General features: G+C 42.0%; 1 protein-coding gene across 5 annotated transcripts in view; it reads right to left on the bottom strand.

Moving 5' to 3' along the window:
• The window catches only part of RFPL4B (ret finger protein like 4B), a 38,774-nt gene that overhangs the window by 14,966 nt on the left and 11,671 nt on the right, over positions 1-12,137 (bottom strand). The window lies entirely within an intron of this gene.

Below are 12,137 nucleotides of genomic sequence, written 5' to 3'. Positions count from 1 at the left end.
ATAACGTACTAACTATTCTACCCCATGCGCCTACTATAGCAAGACATCTAAGTGTCTCTATAAATGTGAGACATCTACAGTTCTGAAGCTCAGGAGAAGGATCTGGGCTACAGACGTGGGCGTGGAAGGGATTTGTGTGTACGCGGTATGTGTAAATGGTAGCTGGGGCATTGCCCATGACAAGCCGTACGGTATGGGGAAGGAGGGCCTAGGGCAGAACTCTGAGAAACACCAGCATCTAGAGGAAGGGGAAGAGCAATCCCCAAAAGAGATTATTTCGGAGCCACTGAGGAAAGAGACCCCTGCAATCAGCAACATAATCCCATAACCCAAAGGCCTTCGGTACACTGGGGCAACTCTGAGAATACCTAGCATTTCAGCCTCACTGGGCCCTGTGTGCCGGCAGAGGAAGTCAAGCCAGGAAAAGCCAAAGCTAGGTGTTCTGGAAGACTGTGGAGGTCTGAAATCTAAATGGACAAAGAGATCTGGAAAAATAAATATGATGTAGCATATTTGTCCAGGTGGGAAAGGCCAGGCAGGCCACACACGCTGCAAGACCGAGGTCGGAGCAAAGCCCCTAGTCCCAGGACACAAATCCAGACAGAAGGAAAGGTTAGGAAAGCATGAGCATGGGTGCATATCTACTTAAATTATTAAATCTCACTGTAATTAAGTGCTGCACACGATTTACATATAACATTTCTCCTTTCCTCTAGGAGCTCCTATTCTAGGGAAATGCCCTTTTTAAAAATATCTGTTACTGATGTCAACTGAGGTCTCCTTTGCTAGTGTTTAATAATGAGCAGCATATTAAAAAGGGTTTCTTTGCTTATGAACGAAGTAATCACAGTTTCTAAATCTTCAACAAAACTCGATGCCTATCCCTTCTGTAATCAGAAATTTTACTTGCCTTAAGTACCTTTCGGGACTACTGAAAAATGAGCATTCTATTGGGGGAATATGCAAAAATATATAAATGCTTTAAAAATAACCAAAGAAAACACAGTCGGCGCTGACTGCTCAAATTAGGCTCCTCATGATGCTGAAAAGTCAAACCACAAAGTCCTAGTGTACTCAGCACGTACTTATGAAATGTCCAGAGGGCTTATCTATAGCTTGCCCAGAATGATCTTGTTTTAGGGATTAATAAAATATGAAGCATGGGAAGGTCAGCACATCGTATAACCGAAAGATTACACCATGCATTGAAGAAGAGTTTTGAGGTTCAGATTCTTTGCAGACTTAAATTAAAGAAGCTTAACATTCTTGGGGGTCAGAGCAGTTCAAAAGAACTGCAGTTTACTGATTCAGCAAAACCAAGTTTATGCAGAGACATCATTTCCTAGGAGGACAACCTCTTCCTCTGGCTGGGCTGGAAAAAAACAACATTCAGGTCCAGAGATGCAATCTCTTCCCAGTCATCTGCCCGGCTACGGAGGTCACAAGCTCAGGAATCTGTGTTGCACACTGCCATCTACCGCGTCTCTGTGGGAACTGCAGCCCCAGCCTTCATGATTCATGATCCTAGCCTTGATGATGGCCAGCAGGAAACCAGTCAATGGGCATCACTTTCCTTGCGCTTGTGGGAAGTTTTATGAATATTAGCAATAAATGCAAATGAGATCTGCACCCTCACACAGTTAGATTCATCGAGATTTGTAGCATGATGATTTTAGAAGCAGTGGAGTAAAATTAGCCAAGACATTGCCTCGCTGAGGGGAAATCAGTTTAAAAAATTTATAATCACTTTTCTCAGCATCACAGAGAACTTAACAACAAGCATTCTGGTGTTTTTTATAATAAATCCCAAAGCATCAACTCTTATTGAGAGGACCGAATGATGTCTACGTAAAAGAAAATATTCACGCAGGTCTGAGTTTCTTGCTCTTCCTATGTTTCCAGGCATCAATTTTTCGAAGATCAACAAGCCTATATTTGCTCCATCCTCTCTAATTTTTCCTCTTGGTATCTAACTTCTGCTCATTTCTCTGCAAGAGAGGCCAAAAGAAAAGAAATAATGCGTAACACCGATCTGTCACTAACGGGCTTGTTACTGGAGCTTGTTAGCAATTCCGATAGGTCAGTGGGGAAAGAGATTGCGAAATTCAAATAGGATTTCATTATGGATGTAGTTCGCCAGACCACGGATATTACTACACATGCATACTGGTGGGCTTCATTTTAATAGGATTTACTAAGTAATTATAGTCTGTACTTAGTACGTGATGGACGCACGACTAGTGACCTGATAACTAGTGACCCGCGGTAGGACCAGCTTTGCAAGGATTTGGCAAACGGCTGAAGGCACTGTGCATTGGCAGAGAGCTTGAAATGCCACCATTCCAAATACATTTTTTCCTGCTACAACAAGCATGGGCTTGTAAAAATTACCCTGGGGAGAATAACGTTTTAGGATGATCCTTGGAGTAGGTGAGAATTTGGCCCCGGGAAAGGAGCATCTGAAAAGAAGTAGGAATCACAGCAGCTAAATCAGGAGGAGAGCAAAGGCTTTGGAAAGAGGGGACTCCTGCTGTGATGATGCTCATCCTCTTGTTCCTCAGCCCAAAAGACTGAGAGGGCTCCGCTATGATTTTTTAAATTAATTATATCAAAGAAACGGCTTGTTTTGCTCTGTGCCGGGTTTTGGCAGCCAGTTTTAATTAGAGAACTTTTGCAAGAAAGACCTGCTTTCGGGGCTTCCTATCTCTACAGATCTTCCAGAAATGGCCAGACCTCCCTTCCCAAGGAGAGCTGAGAGTCGCGAAGGCGCTGCTGTCGCGTCGGTAAGGGAAAATACAGCAAAAATTCTGCACTTCACCTCTTCAGGCCATCTGTTCCCCCTCCGGACTAATCCAACAGTGCGGGACAAACCCGCTTCTGGAGACGTAGGGGAGGCTTCGGACCTCTAACTTCGACCACCCACTGCTCTCCCTACTCAAGAGACTAAACAGTCACCGATTTTTCTCTCCCCCACAGAGAGAAGGGTTAGTAGAAGAGGGAAGTTTTTCATCCTTTCTCATGCTCCAAATATGTATTTATCCCATTTTTCTGAATAGTTTCTAGGAGCAGCAAGGCCAAGCAAAATGTCATTTGGGCCCCTAATTTTAAACATCTGCTGATATCACGCTCGTGCAAGTTCAGCCGAAACCCTCCCTTCTGCCCGTGCTTGCCCCAAGCCCTCATCGCTAAAGGCCAGCCACATCTCCCCACCACCTCGGCCCTTATCCCAAGCTAAGCTACCACTTGCTCTGGCCCCAACTACCACAACAGCCTAACTGCTTGCCCTGTATCTATCCTATCCCCCTTCCAGTCTTTCTGTTACTCAGACCCACCACTGCCTGCCCCTTGGTTACAACTCTTCAGTGGATCCCTGTTGTCCCTAAGATAAAGACCAAAATCCTTACACAGGCCTACAAGGCCAGGTACTGGCCAGTGTCTGGGAACTATCTACCTCTGCGGTTTTAACTCCCACCACCCTTTCTCTTTCCCCCCCCATATACAGGGTCCTTCATCCAATTCTAGGATGGGCTAAGCCCCTCCCCCTAGCCCCTGAGCAAGTACTGATGAAATATTTTTTCTGCCTGAGGGACTCCTCCTTCCCTTCATCCCTAGTTTATTTCTCTTGTCTTTTAAACATAACTTCTGCAAAGCTTTCCCAGAACCCAGGCCTAAGTCCCATTCCTTGGATAAACCATCTCATAGAATCTTCCCCCCCACCCCTTTGGAGTACTTAATATGGAATTATTATTAATACTGTTTTTATTATTGCCAAATAATCAAAATATTTGATGTGATTGCTTCTAATCTGTCTCTCCTAGTAGACCATAAGTTCCATGAGGTCAAGAGCAGGTTCTACTCACCTTTATATCCTAAGCACCTAGCCAGGGTCAGCTTCAGAGATGCCCGATCTATGCAATTGTATGGAAGACTGAGAAGGGCTTTATGCCTGACTTAATGTTCTGCTGTTGCTATCTTAAAATTCTTCGTTTTTGAACACTTTTTTTTATTTTGAACTAAGACCTGCAAATTATGTGGCCTATCCTGTAGCTGGTGTAACATTTGACATACAGAAGGTAACAAATACATCTCCAATGAATAATTATACAGCGAATAATTAATACACGAATGACCCTACATCCAACAAAAGATACAGCCTCGAGAATTTCACGTGCAGTAGGAAGGATCTCCAAAATATATACGTCTCTTAGTAACTTCTATTGGAAATTCTTGTAACATGCCTAAAACATTTTACTAACAGTTAGAGGAAAGCTAAAACTTCCAGCGTTACTGAGATTAAAACAAAACAAAAAAGCAAACAAAACTTAAGTTCACTCAGGGACATAGATCTGATCTTGCGATTTGCATTAAGACAAGACTTGTTGAGGAAGAATGGAAAGAATGGGAAGAATGGGAAGAATGGAAAGACTTGTTGAGGAAGAATGGTGGCCCATTCTCATACTGGAGACCATCCTGAAGCTGGAAATGCTGAAGTCAGACCTGGTTTTAACGTGGAAGCTACACTACCATCTTTCAAGCTTGGTATACCGCTCAATGCTATAATTAGGTCAACGTCAGACATTCATTTTATTAACGAATTTCTTAAGTTCATGTAGATATTTTATTCATGGAGAGCAATAGATCTGGGTTTGATTTCTAGGTGTGTCTCCCTAAAGCCAGTTATTGAACCTTTCTGAGACTCAGTTTGTTTATCTGTAAGCTAGGGGAAATAGAGCTTCATGCACAGTTCTGCGGAGAATTATAGATAATGTGTGTAAAGCACCTTTAATTGCCACTCAAGCCATTTAAATGCCTACCAAGAAGAGGCAGAAGTCACCAGTGGCATTTATAGATTCGTTGCCATTTCCTTAATGTCTTCTCAAGTAAGAAAAAGTGTATTTTTCTTGCTTTCTTTACCACTCATTCATTGTTTTGAGTACCAAGATTTACAAGCCATTTAATAGCTTTGACTTCTTGATACTTAACTGAAGCCATCTCTATATTACACATTATTCTCTATAACAACATTACTTTAAACTCAAGTAGTTTGAAAGTGAGTTAATCTTTCCCTCTCCTGTCCAAGTAATCAGATGGACCTAAAGGTCTTTATATTCAAAAAACCATTTCAATGTTTCTTTTGTAGCGCTGGAAACAGTATGTCCGTTGAATCTAGACTTTATTTCTACTTCCTAATGGGTACTGAGCTACAATCTCCTTACAAATGACTAGAGATGAGTGAAGAACTCTGTGGTCCCGGAATTGAATTATTGACCTAGGATAGGGTTTGTCCTACGGGGAATTGGTAAGAAAATTATAAAACTGGACCAGACACCGAACAAGTGCAGAGTAGAGGTATAGAAGTTAATTTCTAAAATCGTGATTGTAGAGTTGAAGACTTGTTGAATACTTGAAATCGAAAGCCTCCAAACCCTGAAGCTTGTATCAATCTGATCGTGGAAGAATTTATAGGCATCCAGGTTTTCTTGGTGATCGTCACTTATCCATCCATCCATTCACTTTATGCAACAATTTTCAAGGCCCTACTATATACCACAAAGCTTGATAGGTGCTAAAGTATTAAATGAAATGTCAGGAAACTCACATTTTACGCTGGTAACCCAACTAACCACCATACAATGTGCACCACTCTTGGTGAAGGGTGGACAGCATTTGAATCATGAGGAAGAAGCCTTTAATTATGCTGGAGTAATGAAAGAAACCAGGACGAGATTTCGTTTATCATTCGCATATGCAACATATCACACTACAGCTAAGGTAAGAATAGTGTGTACGTGTATCTTCCATTCCCTGATGGTCATGTTCTCCTTTGAAGCCAGGAAGGCACATCGTACTCCTTCATCTTTCCCCCACCTTGTGCAACACGATGCCCAGCATAGCAATGCCAAAGTTCCAATTGAAGTTAACTGAATTACAGAATGGATTTTGAGAAAAGAATATTGGTGCTTCAAGCACAAGTGGTAAAAGACTGAGCAATAAAGAGGTGAGTCTTTCAAAGATATTAAAGAGTTGGAGCAAAACTTTGAAATTGTCCACCTTGCCAATGAGCTGCTGAAAATCAGTCTTTATAGACCCATGTGCTGTCAGGTACTCAAAAACAATGAGTCAGAAAAAGAATAGAATGGTCAAATTTGGGACTGAGGGTCCTTTGTTTTTTAGAAAGTGAATTTTTATCGAACTACTTTTGATATTTTTTTAAAGTGAGAAGCCCCAAAGGCTTGCTTTAACAACCGTGTTGAAAAACTCCCACATGTGAACATGCCCCGTACCCTGGGCTATTTGACCTATTAAAACAAAGATTCTCCACGAGCTCACATCATCATGGAATTTTTCTTTCAAATTTATGAATCAGGCCCTTAGTGTGAATAGACAGTGAGGGAATATCTTCATGAATAGCCTCCCTATTATCATGGTTCATGACTTTTTACAATGCAATTATTGTGGCACGTCATATCATAACATAATTGAGATTCTAGAAATGGAAATGAGAGGTAATTGAAGGGACAAGGTTACTCAAGAAAATGCAAATGCCATTTTATTTGCAAATTAAATTAAAAATATAATGAGACGGGTGTAGAAATTGAAAAATCAATTGAGAGAAACGAATTTGGGATCTTTCTAGAAGGGACATCTGTAAGAAAATTCTTCTGCTCTGACACACCTTTTCAGAGAGTAAAGCTCTTCCTGCTAGCTTGAATGGAACTTGAATGGAAGCCGGAGTAAAGGCAGATCTTTAGAACACACAGGAATAGTGGAGGCTCGGCAGGCAAATGGTGGGCTTATGGACGTGCCTGGCCTTGAACAATAAGCAATAGGGAGTTTTTCCAACGTGAACTCCAAATCAATCAAGCTGTAAGTGAAATCAACTAAAATGCGAATAATCTTCCCACAAGAAGTCAAGAGTTGTACCTACTCTCATATGACTGCTGGTCTTATACCACCAGAGGCAAAGATGCTCACAGTCTTTAATCAGAAGTCCAATTTCTGAGTGCTGGAGTTTCTTTGCTTGTTTAACATTCTCTCTCTCTCTCCTCGCTCTCTCCTTTTCCCTTTCTCTCTCGCTCTCTCCTTCTTCTTTATCTCTGTCTTTACTGATTAAAAAAAATAATAAGTTGGAGCTATCAAGACATTTTGCCTCTAAATACTTGAGCATGTGATTCTTAAGAGTGAAGGAATTCTTTATAATCACAATATCATCACAATAAAAAAAACCGAGGTGCAGGGGTCTATATTCCATTTGCTTTCATATCTCTTAAATCTCCTTTATTCCAGAATAGCCCACTGGCACCACTTTTTTTTTTTTTTTAATTTTTTCAGGACATTGACATTTTGTTAAGTCCATGCCACTTGGTCCATCTGGATTTGTCTAACTGTGTCCTCAGAATTAGGTTCAGGGCAAACTGAGCCATTGTGTTTAAAAGCGGACCGCAACGGTATTTACTGTTCACTCTATCTTTGAACAATGGTCTTAAAAAGAACGAAAGAATATGAGTTGACCTTTTAAAATATTTAAAGTACTAAAGATAAGAAGTAAAGAACTGTTGACCTGTTTTGGTGCCAGAGTCTTTAGATCAGGTTAGGGCAGTATATTCATGAGGTGTTTGTGAATCTTGAAATTTCCAAGCATGTTTATAAAGGATCCGTCCGGCCTTTGGAGATTTACTCAAAACCTCCCGGTTTTTCCTCCACTGAGAGATTTTTGAACTTGAGAATTTAGAAAGTGATTGTTCATTATCCAAACTCTTTGAAAAAAGGAGTGGGCGGCACTGTAAAGGAAGAATCTTAGTTACCGGGATAAGAGACAAAATTTATGACTTTCCCACTGATTCCTCAGCCAATTCTGCCCCTCCCCAGTCCCCACTTCTCCAGAGATTAAAACATGCTTGAATTGGAGAAGTCGTTTCCTTCCTTCTGTTCAGTGCCAGTTCTCAGAGGAAAACATCCATTTTGCTCTTTGATTCTTGTAGCCCAGAGACGGCAATGAAAGACCCACTGCTTCCTCGAGTATAAGGGTTCCATCTGGGGGGCTGCTGGGCAGGAAGGAAAGTTGCAGGGTGTATGTGCATCAAGCGTGGGTGTGAGAATGATTTCCCCCCGGGGCCAGTTCGTTGGCCTGGAGCCCAGAGTGAACCATTCATCTACCTTAAATTGCACCGGGAAGCAGAGATGGCTGGGGGGGAGTCACTCCATGGCCCTGCCACTTTCTGCCAGCTTTCACTGGGTCTCCTCCATGGGGGATGTCCTAGAAACTGAGGCAGTTTTTGGTCTCCTCCAGGGGGAGTAAAAGACGCACCTTTCAGTGGTCAGTAAACTGTAAGTGAAATCAACAAAAATGTGAATACTCTTCCCACAAAAAGCCAGGAGTTGGACCTACTCTCATAATGACTGGTGGTGTTAGATCACCAGATGCAAGGATGCTTACAGTTTTAATCAGAAGTCCAATTTCTAAGTGCTGAGTGGATGTTAAAGACGAAAGTGCTGTTGATACAGACATAGAACCTGTTCAGACATCTGATGCTCAAAAACGGTAGGCCCAACTTGCTTCACTTTGATCTGAGAATGTTTACTTGTAACATTCAGCTTCAGGTTGTAAGAAAAAGAAACACGAAATAAAGCACATAAATAAACCTGGCTGAGCTGTTTGCAACATGCAATCAATGTCTTTAGTTTCTAATTAGGGACAGTGAGTTGAAAGTACGAGGGGTTGTTTTTGTTTCGTCTTGTGGTGGTGGTTTTCGTTGTTGTTGTTGCTGTTGCTGCTGCTATTGTTGTTGTTGTTTGAAACAAGGAGAAAATTTTGGTCTGTTCACATGGAGGATTTGGCTGAGCCTAGGGTGGCCGATTGGTCTGGTTTGCCCGGGACCAGGGAATTTCTCAGCACAAGGGATTTTCACTGCCAAAACCAGGACTGCCCCGAGCAAATCAAGATAATAGGTCATCCTAGTAAAGCCAAAAGGGGCATAGCCTCTAAAACATGGAACGCTTGGCGTCGTCCCATTGATGTGATGTTCCAAGATCAAAGAATCCAGAGAACCAAAATGCTTGCAATTTAGGGAATTTAAAAAATTCACTAAACAATGTCTTAACATTCTAAATGGTTAATGCACCTTCAGGAGAATCTGTAAACTTTGACCACAGCTAGTAAAGTTGAGATTTAGGGAAAAAATGTGCATCAGAAATCTGAAATGTGGGGCGCCTGGGTGGCGCAGTGGGTTAAGCGTCCGACTTCAGCCAGGTCACGATCTCGCGGTCCGTGAGTTCGAGCCCCGCGTCAGGCTCTGGGCTGATGGCTCGGAGCCTGGAGCCTGTTTCCGATTCTGTGTCTCCCTCTCTCTCTGCCCCTCCCCGTTCATGCTCTGTCTCTCTCTGTCCCAAAAATAAATAAAAAAACGTTGAAAAAAAAGAAATCTGAAATGTTGATATAGGTTTTTAATTTTCTAAAACAGTCAAATAAGAAATAGAAGAAATACCAGGTCAGAACTAACAGATTTTTCTGTTACTCATGTATCTCAATTTTCAGGAGCATTTTAGTGGTGGTGCTTTATGATGAGCTCCACACATAGGTTTGAAATCAACCATGTTTGTATTTAAGAGCCAGTAAATCTCCGGAAATTATATTAATTTATTGGAAAGAAAGGTTGAATGTACCTATTTTTTCAAAGGTTTAATAATGGCTTGCTTTTATTATGAAAACAAGTTAAACAAAATTTGTTTGGGATTCCAAACAAGGCTTTCGAGATTTTTTGTGGTTTTGAATCTTCTTTTTAGTAATAACAGCTTTGTTTAAAAGAAAAAAAAGCTTCAGATAATCACGCAAACTAGATGTCCAGTTATTTTATAACAGTCTTAGATGCTCAGAAATCCTGCTAAATGTTTCTTTATAAGTAAAAATTTGAACCGGTGCTGTCACAACAAATTCGTGGTCCAAATAGTTCTTAGGATACTTACACTTGGAAAAATCTAAAGCATGATGGAATCTGGATGAGCTGCTATTGCAGATTGGAAAGTATAATATTTTATTTGAAATGCTTCTTGATATGGTTGTTAGCTCTTAGCAATTAAATTTTCCTTTTGAAATGAAAAATCCATACAAAGTACTTTACATGCATTTATCTGAGTCAATCCTCATAACAATGTGAAACACTGTTAATTTCGTTGTAAAAGATGAGGAAACTGGGATACAGAGGGGTTAAGAATCTATGGAAGCACAAATAGTAAGAGACGATCTAATTCAGAAACTCTCACTCTTGTACCACCAAATGCTACCTTCAGTGAACTTTTAAGTGATGAAAGATGGAGGGAAGCACAACCAGGCTGGAATGGAGAAAACCAGAAGGGCAGAGTGTTGGAGAAACCAAGGAAATACACAGAATGTTTTTATTTTTTTTTATTATTTTTTTTTTAAATTTTTTTTTAACGTTTTATTTATTTTTGAGACAGGGAGAGACAGAGCATGAACAGGGGAGGGTCAGAGAGAGGGAGACACAGAATCTGAAACAGGCTCCAGGCTCTGAGCTGTCAGCACAGAGCCCGACGCGGGGCTCGAACTCACGGACCGCGAGATCATGACCTGAGCCGAAGTCGGATGCTTAACCGACTGAGCCACCCAGGCGCCCCCAGAATGTTTTTAAAGAGAGGGAGTGGTCAGCTTAGCTAAGTGCCACACACAGACCCAGGAGGACCAAAAAAGGTCAGTTGTATCTTGGCCATGAGAGACTTTTGGTGACCATAGTGAGAGAAGTTAAGGAATGGTGGGGACAAAAGCCAGATACCTGTATGAAGTAAGAAAGCAAAGTTAGGGGTTAAGCCCACTCCCTTGACCATTTGAATTCTCAAAGAAGAGAGAGCCTTGATGGTAGCTGAAAAGGGAATGACCAGTTTATTTTTCTAGGAGCCTTGGGGAGGGCAAGGCTGGAGAGGCAGGAGAGTGGGACAACGACCTAGGAATGAGATGCCATAGAGTTCCGAGGGGCCTGGGGGCAGTTGACGTAGGTCAGTGTCCTAGTGGACTTGGACTTGAGAAAGGAGTGAGGCATTCTCTGAGACCAGAAGACAGATCTTGGGAACATGTGTGGGTGTCAACAGAAGGAAGCATTAGGTACTCAACTGGTGGCTGATGATGGGCTTACCTGAGACCTAAATGTCCACGGTGTCTGGGCAGCAAGATCATCTGCTGAGACAGAAGAAGAGGGCACTAAAGGGGGTCAGAAGGACTTTGGTGAGTGTGGGGAATCTTTGAGGGACCTGGACACTCTGAACAAGTATAAGCACTGACAAGAATTTCTGAGGACCCAGCCGAGACTGGAGACCAAGTGTCTGCAGTGTCCCTGATCTGCAGGTGGTGTGGCTTTTCATCCAGAGTGTTTACTCTCCTGAGCATGGGAACAGAGAAGGCAGATACACTCCGGATTCAGCTTCGTGCAGAAGCAGTGAGAGGATGTAGTAATCAAGAAGTAAGATGACTGCCAAAAAGCTATTAAGATTGTTAATTATGCCATTCGGGCCAGATACAAAATGAGGTCCCTGCACCAGTGGTTGGAGGTCCTTTCTCCCTGTTTCATATTTTCCAATGTCCCCATTCAAGACCCAGTCAGCCAAAAGTTAAATCATATGCCCAGGATATTTCCTAGAGAGTTCAAGTATTTCACACTTTGGGAGCTTGACCTACAAACACTGCTCCTGGTGTGTAAGGAAATGAACTTTTAAATCAGAACCTTACAGAAAAACATCAGAAACCAAGAAATGTGCACTAACCCCTACACACCCTGCAGAGAAAATGGACGGCGATGACTCTAAATTCAAAACAATATTTGTAGTGTGGTCTCCAGAAGAATTTCTCCCCCTGACTGTCACCGCTAAGAATGTATCCAATTTTGACAATCGCTCTAACATAACAAGCCCTCCGTTGGCTCACGTCAGTGGCAGAAATGTCACATGCCTTTGCCTGAAAAAAAAAAAAAAAGATGGGGCGCCTGGGTGGCTCAGTCGGCTAAGTGTCCAACTTCGGCTCAGAAGTGTCCAGCTTCTGTGCTGACAGCTCAGAGCCTGGAGCCTGCTTCACATGCTGTGTCTCCCTCTCTCTCTCTGCCCCTCCCCTTCTCTCTCTCTCTCTCTCTCAAGTA

Source organism: Panthera leo, chromosome B2 (assembly GCF_018350215.1).
Source record: "Panthera leo isolate Ple1 chromosome B2, P.leo_Ple1_pat1.1, whole genome shotgun sequence".
NCBI lineage: Eukaryota > Metazoa > Chordata > Mammalia > Carnivora > Felidae > Panthera > Panthera leo.
The sequence above is the reverse complement of the archived record's forward strand: the minus strand, read 5'-3'. Positions and strand labels throughout refer to the sequence as shown.